At 40.9% G+C, this 16,331-nt stretch overlaps 1 protein-coding gene and 1 long non-coding RNA gene across 13 annotated transcripts in view; one reads left to right on the top strand and one right to left on the bottom strand.

The window, feature by feature from the left end:
- PIEZO2 (piezo type mechanosensitive ion channel component 2) overlaps window positions 1–16,331 on the top strand; it is a 562,484-nt gene that overhangs the window by 39,165 nt on the left and 506,988 nt on the right. The gene's annotated exons all lie outside the window — the stretch shown is intronic.
- On the bottom strand, window positions 6,149–15,110 carry LOC143662343 (uncharacterized). The gene is made up of 3 exons (XR_013165298.1): window positions 14,894–15,110; window positions 9,611–9,744; window positions 6,149–7,343 (listed from the first exon to the last, which is right to left on the bottom strand). It is a non-coding gene; the product is annotated as an uncharacterized LOC143662343 (long non-coding RNA).

Below are 16,331 nucleotides of genomic sequence, written 5' to 3'. Positions count from 1 at the left end.
AATTCTGTAAAACCGAGCCTGTGGCTGAGTAAGAATAAATGTATACAACCCCTTGAAACCCAACCATTAATTCTTCTTATTAAATTTTAACTCTAAAGTCATCTCCCCTGCCACTGTTTGAATATTTTTTTGTATGTTGTATGGTGGGAGTCACATTTCATTCTTTTCCATGTGAATATCCTGTTATTGCAGCACCATTTGCTGAATTTTTTGAGCGCATGGGTCTTCTGCATGGCAGGCGAGAGGACTCTATCACTGATTGACCTGTGCATCCCCACTGTTTGAATTTACCCTTTTTTCTTTCTAGCAGCTAAAACATAAAGCAAATAATTGATGGAAAATGGTCTTGGAAACTGAAGCATGTTATAACAAATTGAGTGTCATGCCATTTTTCATTGACATGTTTGATCTTTTTAAACCCTGTCAATATGGGATATTTTGAACGTGACCTCCTGCTCTGTAATGCAAGTGACTAATCACACAGTTGTTTTTTTGTTTTTCCCAGTAAAGGAAATGTCGATAGGATTGCTCGTCTGTTGGCTGCTCATGCCACACCGTTAGGTACATTCTAAGTGTGGAAATAGATTCTAAGAGCCATTCTGAAAGTTGTCAGTTAACTTCAACTCAATACTTATAAAGCTGTAGGCATATGTAACAGATATCTTGCTAAAATATCTGATACATTTTAGGTTGATATGCAGGTGTTTCTTTTGACCACAGTCAGTTGCTTTATATTTTTGCAAGCCGCATTTTCCGGGTTTTTACTCAAGTGTCCTCTAGACAAACGTGGCTGGGTTTCAGGACTGGATCTCTGATACCATCTCTTCTTCACTTGTGTGACCAAGTTTCATTTCATTTTCCATTAACAGAAAAATGGAATACTTGTAAATAAGTATTTTGAAAAATTTATTTCTGGTCTTTTATCTGCATCCATGAAATGTCACTATGAATTCCTGTGATGGTTATGTCTGCAGGAAAAGAGTGGACCGTATCATATGGAAACTGTGTGAATGTTTGTTCTTTGGTCAGAATTTAGAGGAAGAAAAATTGTAATTTTAGTTTTGCAGATGAAGTTTGTGAAATAAAATTCTTAATGGTGTTCATTGCCATTTGCATCTGGGTTTGAGGTTATAATACATTTTTGGTTTATTGTTTAAATCTAGATATTGGGAAGTTAAATCTTAATCATGGCTATTAATATTCCTGGAACTGTTGAAAACTCCTAAATGGGATTGAGCGAAGTCTTCTCATTTGAAGTGGTGTACTCTATATAATGAAGCCTATAAATTTAATTCACATCTTGACTGAAACTGTTAATTGAACAGAATGAGAGGAAATTGTCTACTGGCCAAACAGATGTATGCTTTGCTTTGGGCATAGCATACATACTTCTCATTATATATATATATATAGATCTCATATTGCATTATATAGATCTCATATTGCAATAGAAATCATTTCTACTGATAAACCGCATATGGTGTCAGAGGAGATTTTGACCCTTTATCTGGTAAAATCATTTGGAATTCAAATGAAAGACAAGAGATATTTGAGAATGTTGAGAAGCACAAGCAATTATTGCACAAGTGGAATTCCTCAGATATGTGAGAACGGAACGATACTCTGTCAGCTTTATAGATTGATGGAAAATAGTGGATGGGATATTTTGCAGAATTTTACATTTTTCATATAATTTTGTAGATCTTAATAAAGGTGATTTATTCGAATCAGGATTGATTTAGCTTACATCGATTTGTGGGGTTTTAGAAATACATACAAATAAATTTTCAGATTAAAAACTAAACTCCCTCTTTGATCACAGTTCCTACAGCTGCAAATAAAATAGAAAGAGCAGCAGGAACTGGCCTAGTTAGTCTTTACGTGAATGTCCTTGGAGCCCATAGCCGTGATTTATGAGGCTATGTCGTTAGGTTTACATCTGATTTGGATAACTGGACTTTCCATGAATTGAAACCTTTTTTTTTTTTTTACTTGGCATGGGCAGGTTCTGGGAATGGAACCCGGGTCTCTGGCATGGCACTGAGCCCCCCCCCCCATTGCACTTCCCAAAGCTTCACTTTTTATATTTTACTCTGTTTAAAGTTTTTGGACCACCGGCTGCTCAGCAGTCCTCTAAGCAGTGGAAGGGTGGACTTGTCTGTTTGCCTTCTGATAGCTAGCCCTCCTGTTCTCCCTCCTCCCCTTAGACAGGTACTGTTCCATCTGTTGGGATTTCCAGCAGTTCGGTGGCTGGTGATCATGGCAGAGACTGAGTGACCTGGAAAGGGGACTGGCCAGACGATTGGACCCAGCCATGTTGCTGCAGGACCAGGGGCCGTCGCCATTCTCGCGGGTTCTGCTGGTGCGGACATATGATCCAGATTATTTTATAACTACTTTGGCCCATGATATGGGGGGAAACTGACCTCTTCAGCTTACATTTTGGGTACAGAAACCAGTGCAGTTTTCATGAAGTATCAGCTGACAGTGATTCCAGGTTGTGGCTGATTTTCCTTTGCATTCTCATTCATGCAATTGTTCATTTACTGTCAGAAGCTTGAGAATAACAGTTTAGTGTGTTTTAAACCTCAGAAAGGAAGGCTGTCTGGGGTGGTCTGCTGTGGCTGTGACGAGAGGCAGTGTTTCTATATGTTTTTAATATGGGACTAGATTCAGCTACGTGCAGGTGTTTTAAATGCTGCATTTGTACTTGAGAACTGAGTTTTGTCGTCTCCTGCCTGAATCCACAAGCCCTGCTTCCTTCATAACATTTCATTGAGTTCATGTAACGCATAGAGGCCAAATTAGCTTTTAACGGAGAAAGTCATAAACCCATTTCTTGTAAAGCTTAACGTAGCAAAGACAGTTATCGGATGACGATGACTTTTAATTGAGCCATAATAGCTTGGTTTTATTTGTAATCAAACACAAATGTTTGCTCTATTGCTTTTTTCCCCATCCACCCAAGGAACTCTTCATTTTTATCTTTTAAAATATTGTTATAAATCAATGAAAATGTAGATTCTACTGTCCTAGTTTCCTCTTCCCTCCCAGATTCATATTGCTTTAGAAGTTTGCAAACTGCAAATCATATTACTACATAACAGGATACCAATTTCCCTAGGGTTGTGTTTTACGTTTCAAGTGTTTTGAAGGTGGATAAGAATTATACATTTTTCTGTACATTAGTGTTTGCATTTCTTGCCCCAAGTTTTTCTCTGCAGGCAGTCACAGCTAAAATATTTATTTGAACTGTATATTCTTCTGACAGAATCAGGTGCTTAAGTGTCTTTATGGTACAGTTAACCTGATGTTCTGGATGGGCGAATTTCACTTGATGAATTCATTATTAAAGTCTCACTGTAAACAATGCACCCAGTCAGAATTTGTATCTGTGAGTTATCCTTAGGAGACTATTTTACAGTAAAATGAAGGCACATGAGAGGTTTCTCAGACTTCTCATTCCTCTTCTTGGTGGAATTTTTTTCTCTTTTTCCATTGTTTCTATTATGGAACAGTCCAGCATCTTTTGGCATCTGAATGAGATCCGAAGTTTAGGTACAATCGATTGTGCTTAGCATTTTGCCTACTGTTGTGTTGTTGTTTGGTCTAGCTTGTCTTCCTCATCTTAGGCCAGTGGGGAAGAAGGATGCTACCATGTCTTAAAGGTCTCTTTCCAGGCATCTCAGTCAGTTGTGTGATGGAAATCGAAAAGAGACAGGTTTGAAAGAGGGACCAGCAGCCACCTGAGTTCCTTTGATCTCATGCACCAGGAAGGGAGGCCATGCATTTGGATGGGGAAGAACGATGCAGCACTGGGGGACCTGGGCCCTCTGAGTCCCCTTCTGTTCCTAAAGGGGTCACGTGGGTTCTGCGTCCAGCCCTCGCCACTGGCCTGCGGCTAAGCGGGGCTCTGCAAGCCCCTTCGAGCCAGCAGGCGGCAGAGAGCACCCGCCAGCCTGGAGGGCTTGGACCTGCAGCTAGCTCTGGAAATGGAGTCAGGAGCTTGGCTTGGAATAGGCTAGAGAAAAGTGAGCACAGAAGCTAGGGCAATGGAATCTACATTCGCACTGATTTATGACACTGTTTATATTGTGACCTTGGACCGAACCTGCGGTCTCAGAGAGCCCCGTTGGGCATAGCCTTAGAGAGGCACGTCGCTGAAACAAGGCTGTTGGAGTTGAGATCCTCGCTGTGGGTTGGGGGCAGTCTGGTCCATCATTCATGGTACTGCAATACCCCGAAAGGTAGTTTACACAAGTGGAACTCGCAGATGATGGACTTTGCAGAGGTAAAATAAATGTCAGCTCTGGGGGATGTGTCGAGAAGTTTAGATCGGGGATTGAAGGAAATACAAAAATGTGACGTGTGCTGACAGCATAAACTTTTAGTCATCCAACTAGTAAATAAGCAGAAAGCTTAATATTCTCAGTTAAAGAAGTGGAAGCCAAGAGTTTGATGCTAGGAATGTCTTTGAGTGCAGCCACTGTATCTTTTGGCTTTAGAGAAGTTGTGTTACGCACGAATATCCTTGAGGAATTCAGTCTATTAGAATTACAGGCCCCCGACTTCATACCCACTCCCCCCGCCCCCGCCACCCCGTTGGACTCTGTAGAAGCTTCTGGAGAAGATCGACACCTAACAAAAGAGCCTTATTGATTCCTTTTAAAAAGGTTAGTCAGGTCTTTCAAGTAGATGCCACATTTTTTGATCCTACAGGCAAATATCCAAAAGCAAATTCTCTGTCTGTCTCAACTAGAAACGTTTCAAGACTCACTGATGGTGACCAGTAAAATGTAGGGAACACATTTTAAATGAGCTCCTTGTCTTACATTGGATTTTTACAAATCAGTGCAGGATCTGCATTTCCTTTTTCACAGAGAAAAATCACAATTAATGCGACCATTTGCATCTTGCTTTCAGGAGTGTTGTGACTATCGTATAAATGCTTTTGAAGCAGTTAGCATGAGGGTTTCCAAAGTCAAAAGTGTGTGCTCATCACCCAGTCAGACCAATCCTTAATTATTGGCTATTTATAAATCATATTGTGAAATCTATGTAAGGGAATATTTTTATAGTGCCCTGTGGTACTTGTTTGTATCTGTGATTTATCCTTAGGAAACTGTTTTACAATAGGATGAGGGCAGTTGTGAAGCTAAGTCCTTGCCTATTGCTTCTGGTCCTATCTCCAAGGCTCACAGAAATTATCCCTCTGCCATTCATGGGCCCTGCACACCCTAAGGGGCTCTGAAATGCAACATCAAATTGGATCTATCAGGCCTCTAAGGCACCAGGCACCCCTGATCACCGGTCTGATTTTTCTTTTATAATTATTTTAAAAACATTTGGATACATGCCAGAAAATAGCAGTTATTGCAACTGCTGAATTTTTATAGGGCATTTTCTCTACACTACTGCAGTATTTATTATTCACTTCTAAATACCGTGAAAATAGTTTCCTTTTCAATCAATAATGTTTCCTCCTAAAATCAGTCTGAAAAATCCATCTAAAACCCAAGAACAAGTGAAAATGTCTATTGATATTTATTTTCTGGGAGTACGAGCCTCTGCCAGAGGGTGGAAAGGAGAAGCTCATAGAAGGCGAACAGGAAGCAAATGAGGAAATCTTCTGATTGGCTGACATTTAGTTTCCATTTCCTTGTGGGGGAGATATCAAGTGGGAAGCAGGTGGTTGCTTAGGAATGAAGACGCTAGCTGGCCCTAACTGATTGGCTGCATTTAAATTTGGTTTTCTGGGCAAGCAGGGCATTTACAGGAAGTAAAAGCTAGCTTAGGTTTTTTGTTTTGCTGATATGGGGCTTAGAAAGTGGTCCGCCATGTTGGGCATCGAGATTTTATTTATCAGTTGATAGAAATGGACATAAATGGGGATGCTTGTTTTTTTGTTACATCTCCTCTCCCTAACTTAGACTCATTGCAGACTCTTTTAAGCTTAATAACCATTTATAGAACATGTTTTTCCCAGTGGCAGAGTTCTCGCCTGCCACACCGGAGACCCGGGTTCAATTTCTGAGCCTGCCCATGCCCCACCCCCAAAAAATCTTATTTTTCAATTACAGAGAGTATAATAAATGAACAATTTTATTTAAAAAAAAAATCTCCAACACCATGAGATTTTGTTGGTTTGTTCAGGTTAGTATGCTGCCCCGATGTATCGCAGAGTAATCTGGGCAGTGACTAAAGAAAGATTTGCAAGGTCCCCTTGGGAACTGGGGAAAGGGAAGAAATATTCAGCTTTCCCATTTGGAAAATTTCTGATATTCTCTTAAGCAGTGGAGACAATTAAATCAATAGGCCAAGCACTCAATTTTGGGGTTCACCCCTATGAAACTTATTCCACAAAGGACAGGCTAAGACGACTTAAAATTAGGCCTACAGTTTCCCCCAAAGAACCTCTTTTGTTGCTCAGTTGTGGCCTCTCTCTCTAAACCAGCTTGGCTGGTGAACTCACTGCCCTCCCTGCTATGTGGGACATGACTCCCAGGGGTGTAAATCTTCCTGGCAACATGGGACAGAAATCCTGGGATAAGCCAGGACCCAGCATCAAGGGATTGAGAAAGCCTTTTTGATAAAAGGTGGAGGAGAGAAATGAGACAAACTAGAGTTTCAGTCGCTGAAAGATTTCAGACAGAGTTGAGAGGTTATCCTGGAGGTTATTCTTGTGCATTATTTAGATATTCCTTTTTAGTTTATGGTATATTGGAGTGGCTGGAGGGAAGTTCCTGAAACTGTTGATCTGTGTCCCAGTAGCCTTGACTCTTGAAGATGATTGAATAAAGATATAACTTTTACAATGGAAGAAAAAAAGGAAAGGGTCTGTGAGCTTCTTTGTGCTTTTTTTGATGTTCCTAATGCACACAGGCCTTATCTGACTATTGGTAATAATTGGTGATAATCTGTGGACTTTTTTTATGTTCACTAGAGAATGTACTAGCACAACAACCTACTAGAACAACTAGTTCTAGCTGTTCAACTGGAACAACTAGATAACAGCTGTTGGCTACTAGCTTTCCTTTCAAGAACTTCTGATGTGTTGGGGGAGAAAACCAGCAATCCCACCTGCTGTTCTTGAGAGAAGAGGGGGAAAACAAAAGAAACCTTAAATAGAGTCGATATTTGCTCCTTGTAACTAACAGTAAATACTATGCAACATTGTGACAGGAATTTATTTTCTATCGTTTAATCTTTTAAAATATTTATCAAACACAACACTTAAAAATTTTGCTTCTTCATGTGTAACGTAAAGCTCCTGGAATTTCCTGAGACTAATGAAGACAGAGGTTCTCAGCCTGTGAACCAGCTACAACAGCATCACCTCAAATCTGTTAGAAAAACAAATGATCAGGTCCTACCCCAGACCTATTGAATCAGAAATTCTGGGCATAAGGCCCAGCCACTTGATTTCCTATGCACGCCAGGTAATTCAGCTGTGCTTAGGTTTGAAAGCATTGCACTAAGGTAATTATGTCCACTTTTTTTTTCTCATTTGTGAACTTTTTGAAAGATAAATGCTTCTAAATTTATTGTTATATATTAGGTATGCACGATTCAACCAGAATCGGGGCATTCAAAAGATGTTATTTGGCTTCTAGACTAAATGAGGAATTTGTGGGAAGAATTCATATCGCTGTGATGGAATAACCTCACGCCTTGCTTAGTTTTCTTTGTTAGGATCTTGGACTTTGTTCACATAAAGAGACTGGAAGGTGATTTTAAGTATTTGATGATACCTAATTTTCATAATAGCACCTCAAAATTTAAGAAATTACACATAGCATGAATTATTAGAATGACTCTCTGCTTTTATTGTATAACAATAAGATATCTAAACCACATTCATTTGTTCCAACTTAAGTTTTTGTAAAACCGCTTAGATGTTTAATCTTCTAAGACCACTTAAAAGTTTGATCAATTTCTTTCCCTTCACAACCACAGATGTTTACTTTAAACCAGTTAAGATTTTTTTACAACAGTTAGAACATTTTTATGTCTAAAATATGACTTAGATTTCAATTAGATAGGGAAACTGAAAAATTGGAGTTGTCATCAATCAAGCTACTGTTTCATCTCCCCAAGCTTGTAAGCAAAAGTCTGAGTTGTTTTAACTCCTATTTGATTCAATAAAATTTGCCTTAATTAATTTGAAGTGGTGTTTTCAGATATCTTAGTGACATATAATTTAAAATATATTCTAACCATATATTAAATAATTTCCTTGGTTTTATGAAAACTAATATTTAGGAGTGAATGTTAAAAGAGCCATTTTATTCCTAATTTAACTAGGTCTTTGAACGTCACTATGCCATTTAGTTATTTCATCTTCTTTTCATGGAATGTGTTAAGAATTACGAAATGCTATAATCTGTAACTAAGCATTCATCCAACATACAAAATCATAACTTGGAGCACTTTGTTTATTGATGGGTAACTGCAGATTTGCTAAAAAAAAGTTTTTTCAGTGTGTTGTCATTAATGCACATTTTCCTGTAGTGCCCAATTACTTCAACACTGCAACATACTTCAAAGCCAATCTGCTTCTTTCCAACAGCATTCATTTTGCACCAATTACAGTAAAATGGTTAATAAACACATGGCAACCTATGGTGTTTCTTTTTGATTTCCAGCCATTTTCATTTACAGTGTTGGAAATCACACCAACACACAGGACCTGTGGGCAAAGAGGATGTGTTGAATTTGTCTGTTAGTTTTCATGTGTTAACTGATGGGCAGAGCTGGGCCTCTCTGTTGCAGGGGCTATTGGTAAGATTTCTGTTCCAACACACATTGAACCCAGGTTTTGTAGAATGAGCTGTGGCATAGATGATTTTTGAGTTATGTACGATTTTCAGACAAAAATATTTTTAAAAACCATTCCGTCTCTGGTATATTGCATTCTGGCTGCTAGCAAACTAGAACACATGGTTTAGGTGTTGGGAATCAAGAAAATCCCATTCTGTCATTGTCTCCATGTATGACTTGACATTTCTAATTTATGTCTGAGCTTTACATTTGGAAGATTAGAAAAATGAAATTTAATTCACCAAGGTGTACATTTAAATGATAAAGTCCAGAGGGTTTCTCACGGAATACCTATTCACAAATCAATAGAATGCAAGAAGAAAAGAAATTTCAACATAAATATGTCATATGAGCTCTGAATGAAAGAGATATTTGTAAGGGTCCATATCAAAGAAACGCAAAGTTTGATTTGAAGGTGCATGGAATGTCATGAGTCAAAGAGTCCATGAATATTTGATTGCTCCATATCATAGGTAAAGCCTTATGCTGGGTGTTGTGGTTGACCCAAAGAAACATAAGATTGGGCCTCATTTGTAGAGAGTTGGTCATCTCATTTTCTGGGGAGTACTCCTGATGCAACACTAACAGCTTTTCTTGAGGTAAAGTGTTGGTTGGGAGAAATTTTGTCTTTGTTTTAGCATCATGAATCATTATGCTTCTCCTAAATAGTTGTCTTGTGTTTTTTTTTTTTTTTTTGTGTGTGTGTGTGTGAATTGTGCTTCTGCTGCATCTGTGTACCACCTATTTGTAAGTGAATACAGTCTTAAAAGCGAATATTCTGTGTATGTACCTTGGTTCCATTTGACATCTGTTTCTCTGTTTTTCCATTGCCTCTTCTTCTTCACGAACTTCTGATGTGTTGTGCAGCTATGGATTTATAAGTCCCCATGCAGAAAGAAGGCAGGTGTGCATATATATATGTATCTATAACAGTAAACAAGAAAAATATAATTGGGAAGATAATACCTGCCCCAAACCAAAGAAGGTTAAACAGAAGAAGGCAGTAGATGGAGTGGGCAATGCTGAGCAGGTGTCAAAGGGAGAAGTTCAAACCAAGAAATCAGAGAAGCAGGACCTGTGAGGTGTGACATGGCCTTCCTCCGCAGTGTGGGCAGGATGCAGTGGTGGAAAGGAAGGTAGGATGAGAGGACCATTAAACTGGAAATGAATAGCTTCTCGGAAAGAACCACTAGGATTTTCTGTGTAAGTTACCTGAGGCCTTTGCCATTTATTTTGAGTGAAGCCAACCTCACAACCATTTCTGACAAATCATATCATGATTCATTCCTGAGCCAAAGACCCCATCATACATAGAGCTGAGCCACAAAAACGTGAAGTGCCTCTGAAGTGACTGGGGCAAAATTGCGGTTACTAGAAATACTCCATCTTGAATGGTGCCAACAGACCCAAAAAAGAACCTCTCTGAATGCAGAAAAAGAGGGAGGGTCAACTAGGTACTGAATGACATTGAGCTATTTTATTCATTGGATTTGAGGGGCTGTGTGGGCAAGAAGATGATGTCCTTATATAAACTCATTTTCTTCTGTAGTTTCAGAAAAATCTCTCATTATTGAAGATAGATCCCTCATCCATACCACTTTGTTGTCATTGTAAGGAACCTGGTTGTAGTATAACTAGTGTCATTTGTAGATCACAAGCCAAAAAAAATGGAGTCTGAGAAGAGGTTTCTTAGGACTTTAAATGCCAGTTTGAGGGACTTGGACTCCATGCATAAGGGAAGTTACGGTAATGGTAGCATGAACTTAACCTAACCTAAACAGATTAATGTGTTTATTTTAAGACTGTGCAATGCAACCAGACTAGTGTAATGACTTCCTGAAAGAGTCATATACTTTTCAAAGAAGTTTATTGACCTGGATTGATATTTGCATACTCAGTGCCACAGAATAAACTTCTCATTCATTGCACCAATACAGTGGATGCCATTGTACCTCAAGAAAGTTATCATAGACTTGACTTTGGAGCCACATGAATGTTTCATAATAGGGTCATGGTGTGAAATACTAAAATTGGACATTGCTAAAAAGTTATATCTGAAATGGTTTTGTGATTGGGAATACACCAAGAAAATCTGGATCCTTCTAGCTGAGCATCCTTCTAGCTCTTCTCACTTCTGGCCTGCCCTCAGATCCCACCTTGGGAACAGGGTGGGGAGGCAGAGGCTGGGGGACCTGTAGTGTCATTGATGATATGCTAAGGAGATAAGCTATTGGATAATATTTCAACAGTTTATTTTTTGTCAAATAGAAGATAAAGTTGGACTTAGGTAAGGAGAGAATGTATCTGTAGATTGTCACATAGGGGAACTTTTGCAAAAGGGATAAAGCTCCAACTGCAAGTTCTGCAGGCATCTCAAAGGTTAGGCAGAAAGGTTCTTTATTGGGAGAATTAACAAGGGTAGGAAAAAACTGGGTGTGGGTGAGTGGAATGAGCAAGTGACCTGATGGATGGGACAGTTGATTACTTAGAGAATGTTTTTCCCTGAGATTGGGTGATTCTTGGGATGGGACAATTAAGGAAGGGTTGCTCTGCATTCAAATGCTCAAAATCCAGGGGTGAAATCCTGGTGCCTGGGGGAGGAGTGAATCCTAACTAACATTTGGTCAAATCAAGGTATTGGGTATTTTGTCCAGATTGCTCTGTGGGAGAAATACCTCAGCTAATAATTTATGAGGCAAAACATGGGGATTTGGAGGGCCTGGGTGTGGCCTTGTCATAAGTGGACAAGGGGCCATCTGTGTGTTTTATCTCAGTCGTGTGGGAAACGAACTCAGGGCTGGGGTGGGGGGTAGCTGCAGGATATCTTAACTATTGCTGTTTTCCAGGAATACAGAACTCAGGTAAGGTTCAACATTGTCACCTTATACCAAAGAAGTGTTTCTGGCATTTTATGAGTCAGCCAGTTCAAGTCAACATTTATTGAATGTCTATGGGCTTGGATACTGGGTTGGATGTGAAAACGAGTAAACAAACGACGGCTGGGCCTCCAGGTCTGAACCTGGACATGAGGTCGATTCTGAGAAAGTGCCGAGGATGTGGTCATAGATGCAGTGGACACAGATGATGTTTTAAGAGTGCCCAAGGAAGACAATATTTGAGTTCCGGGCAGCCTGGTTGGTTCCTTCTCTATTGTGCCCACATCTGGACTTTCTACAGAAGAGATAGAACCCCAAATTTAGAATATTATCCTGGACATTATGTCCTTTCAGAGTAAGTAGACAGTAGAAGGTCATGTGTTCCTGGCATCATTTTTAGAAACTTTCTCGGGTTCTTTTCTGTACATAATTTGGAAAATGTGGAACTACAACTAGAGGAGAATCCCTTCATCACAACCCTGGCGAGACCCTGAGTAATGTGAAATATCTGCCTGGTTCCAATAGTTGCTGCGTGGTCAACCTGGGACAACTTTGCCGTAGGTTGGGTTAATCAATCTGGAGACTTTGAATCTCGGTAGAACCATGTAAATAAACGATGGAGTTGGAGTCACATGTTTTGGTCATGCCACTCAGACTCTGAGGCTAGAGCCTCCTAGAATTCCTCATGGTGGTGAAAGTGTTAGGGTTTGCTGTCAGTGAAGGCGGTGCCTGCTCCTTTAGCTGGCCAGCCGGCTGGACCGGGAAATCTCTTAATTGATCAAAGCAGTTACTTCAGTCAAACAGTGTTTTAATTGATTTTAAACTCAAAAATCAATGTTTTGATTGATTTTAAACTCAAGCGATCTTTCTGTTGTCAAAAGCACCCATTTTATCCAGAGTTTAAAAAGTCACCTTTCTCTTCACAAATATCCAGATATTTGATCCTCTGGATATTAAATATCTAGAAGATAACTTAAATTGTCAAAATAGAGATAAATATGAATGTCTGTGTTTTTGCATTCAAAGGAATTCATCATAATATTAGGAATGCTGTGATTAATGTTTAATTTCTTTTGGTCTTAAATCCTTTTAGTTGTGCAGAGTTCTTTATTAATAAAAATCCTGTCAGGAGTATAATGCCTTTAGCCAGGGCTTCTTGGATGTTTTTGTCTTCGGTGAGATATTTGGACTTTCAGGAGAATACGTAAGTATCCATTTCTTTGTGATCCTGTATTTTTATCTTAAAGCAGATACATTTTTTATTGTATTTTATAATTTACCCATAGCTGTTTGGGTGTAAAAAAATTATTTTAAATGCCTTATCCCAGGGTACAATTTAGCACGCAAGAAGCCTCCGAGATATTTGCCAGGCTTGAGCCGTGGTTTTGAGGTAGTGAGTCCCACTACCCTAACTGGCTGTGCCTTCCTTGAGGGTCTGACGATTTTAATTCAAGGAGCCTTTTGAACTTCAAGATCGAGTAGAAGTTCGATGTCATCTGAGAGCAAGAGAAAGGACATGTATGTGCTGGGGGAGGCAGGCAGGAGAAGAAAAGCTGTATTAGGGCTGCCAAGTTCAAATGCCTGCAGGGTACCAGGCAGGCTGCAGAAGGTGGTCCAGAGAGTGGCCTCAGTGTCCCAGGTTTGGGGGCCCTGGTGGGGAAACATGCTCCTTCCGAAGGGGCAGCTGCTCCGGCCAGCTGTTGCTTTGTAGCATATGAGAAATCTTTCTCTGTCAGTTCAGGATTTGATTAAACAGCAGCCGCTTTATATATTCCAAGCATCAAGGGTTTTAATGTAAGAAATGACAGGTTCACACTACTCCTGGAAGTTCTCGCACGCCCCAAAGACTGTTGTAGCAAGATGCAGCCTGGGATCCTTGCTGATCTCGTTGCCTCCAGGACTCTCTGGGCAACTGTTTCAGTTTGCAACCTCCAAATGCGAGAGGAAGTTCCTGCCAGTTTTTTGAGTGCCTGCAGCTCTGATGTCGAGGTGCCAGGGACCTGTTCCGGGTATGCCACGCAGGACTTCCCTGGGGTCCTCTGTCTTCAGGCCGTGTCTGCTTGCAGCTTCCTCTTAAGGAGCTCAGCCACCCTTCACCTCCAGATGTCCTGTAAGTGTCTCCTGCTGGTGGACTCCAAAGCAAAAGGGCCTGGGGTAGAGAATTCCGGGAATTCAGCCCTGGCTCCATCTCAGGGGTACAGAGAAAACCTAAGAAGAAGGTGGCAGCGATGCCAAATGGACCACAGTCTAGTCCACTCCTGGACTTTTGAATTTTGGCAACTAATTCAAGTTTAAAACCTTGTGCTGGCCAACACCCCGTGGTTCAAAGAAAACATGTGTATGGGCCAGAACAGCTAGACCGGAGGCAAGGCAGGGGGCAGGGGGCACGGGACCAAGTGAAAGAGGCGCCAGGAGGCAGGCGGGCTCAGAAAGGTGGCGTGGCATAATTCAGTCCAAGGCGACTGATGGAATCCGTTCCCCGTACTTCATTCTCCTGGCTCCGTGATTTCTCTTTTATTTGAAGAAAGCCCCAGGCACGTTCACAGGGCATGGAGCAGACTTTAGGGAGAACTGTTGGATTGGAGAGGGCTCAGACCTGCGGGTCCATCCTAAACCCCAGTCAGCCAGGACACCGTGCAAGGTCAGCTCTTAGCCCATTCCCTTCCAAATTTAAAGGATAGTTTTGTAGAAAAAGAAACAGAATTGAGATTTACTTTTTATGACATTCTATGTATATGCTTATTCGAAAAATGGGATGGGGACGCTGGGATTCCTGGAAAATTTGAGGGCACCCCCCCCCCCAGTGTCATCTGAGCATGACACAGGTGGAACGCGAAGGAGCTGCCTCCAGGACTGAGTTGCAAAAAATGATTACTTTGTCTCAGCTCCAGCCTTCTGCCTTTCCCTCTGACTTTTTAAAAAACCTTGCCTTTGTTCCGCTTCAGGGGTCTACAGGATCAAATCCGACTTAAAGACATGCAAGAGAGGACTGGTCTGTGCGTTCAGATTTCACACGGTGCTTCGGCGCGTCATGTACCAAGAATTGATAAGGCCCGCGGTTTTTCCCTCCTTGGCATTCATTTGCCGTATCTAATGTTTTATGTACAAACAGAGATTGAGGCTCCCCCCGCCCCACCCCCAGCCCACACCTGCCAAATAAATACCCAAAGACACTTAATGGGCCGTTAAATAAATACCTGCTAAGGAACGGTGATTTTCATCTTACAAAGATTGGCTAGCACTGTTTAATTCAGCAATACCTTTGGCCAATGAGGCTTTTTTTTTAAGCCTCGTTGAACCATCGCGTGGGCCATAAACTCCCAATAACACGGCCAGGTGCGCGTCCCGGAGCTTACAGACTCCGTGGCGCGGCCGAGGCTCCGCGGACGGTTTGCTCAGACCATTGCACGAGGTGTGTACCTTTGCTGGGCATGACGTCACCACTCCCCAGGTGGCTGGCGACGGCAGGTGGGGCCAGGCAGCAGACCCCTGCCGCGTCAAGCACCGGTGTGTGGGCTGGGGGTGGGCTCTGTGCAAGGGGAAGGGACTGGGGTGCTGCTGGAAGTCTCTTGGAAGCGTTCCTGGCCAGGGTGAAAGCCACCAGACTCTTTAACACTCCCGTCAGTTTTATGTATTCATTTCTTTACCGATGTGTTTGGGGTCCGTGTGGGGCCGTGGAAAGAGCTCTGGTTTTCAGCCCCTTAGACCTGTATTCCATCACTTACCAGCTTCGAGGTTTGGGCAAGTGTATTTGTGAGCCATCTATACCTGCGCTCCATCACTTACCAACTCTGTGGTTTGCAAGTCTGTTACCCCTCAGAGCCTCTGCACCTGAATGGGGCAAACATACCCACCTACTGAGGATAAAATTGTATAAGTAAAGAAAAATGTGTTACGAACTGTAAAATCCTATATGAATGCCAGTTGTTACTGTTATGCTTTTTTGTTTCACACGTTTTCCCTCGGCAGCACGTTGATTATATGTGATTTTTATCCTTTCTGAATGTCTGCTGGTAGAATCTATTCTTTTAATGTAATTCTAGTACTTTTACTATCACCTTTACTTTTTTTTTTAAATGCAATTTAATTGAGATGTATTCAATACACCATACAAGCCATCCGAAGTATACAATCATTGGCTCACAGTATCATCACATAGTTGTGCATACAACCCCATGAACAATTTTATAACATTTCTTTACTCCAGAAAAGAAATAAAAGTTTAAAAAAAGAAAACCCAGATCCCTCCATACCCCTCATACCCCACCCCTTGCTGACCCTTAGCATTGGTATGGTACATTTGTTAGTGTTGATGAAAGAGGATTAAAATCTTGCTTGTAACTATATTCCATAGTTTGCAATAGATACATTTTTTTCCTTTATGCCCCTCTATTATTAACTCCTGTATTAGTGTCACACATTTGTTCTAGTTCATGAAAGAACTTTTTAATATTTGTCCAGTTGATCACAGATATCATCCACCACAATATTTACTGTGTTATACATTTCCATGTTTTAAACTGCAGCTTTCCTTCTGGTGGCATATATGACTCTGACCTTCCCCTTTCCACCATACTCAACAAACTATTCTGCATTGTTAATTATTCTCACAATAATGTGCTCCCATCGCCTCTA

This window comes from Tamandua tetradactyla, chromosome 18, assembly GCF_023851605.1.
Source record: "Tamandua tetradactyla isolate mTamTet1 chromosome 18, mTamTet1.pri, whole genome shotgun sequence".
In the NCBI taxonomy this organism is placed as follows: Eukaryota; Metazoa; Chordata; class Mammalia; order Pilosa; family Myrmecophagidae; genus Tamandua; species Tamandua tetradactyla.
Note: the sequence above shows the minus strand (reverse complement) of the source record. Positions and strands in the feature narration are given on the sequence as shown.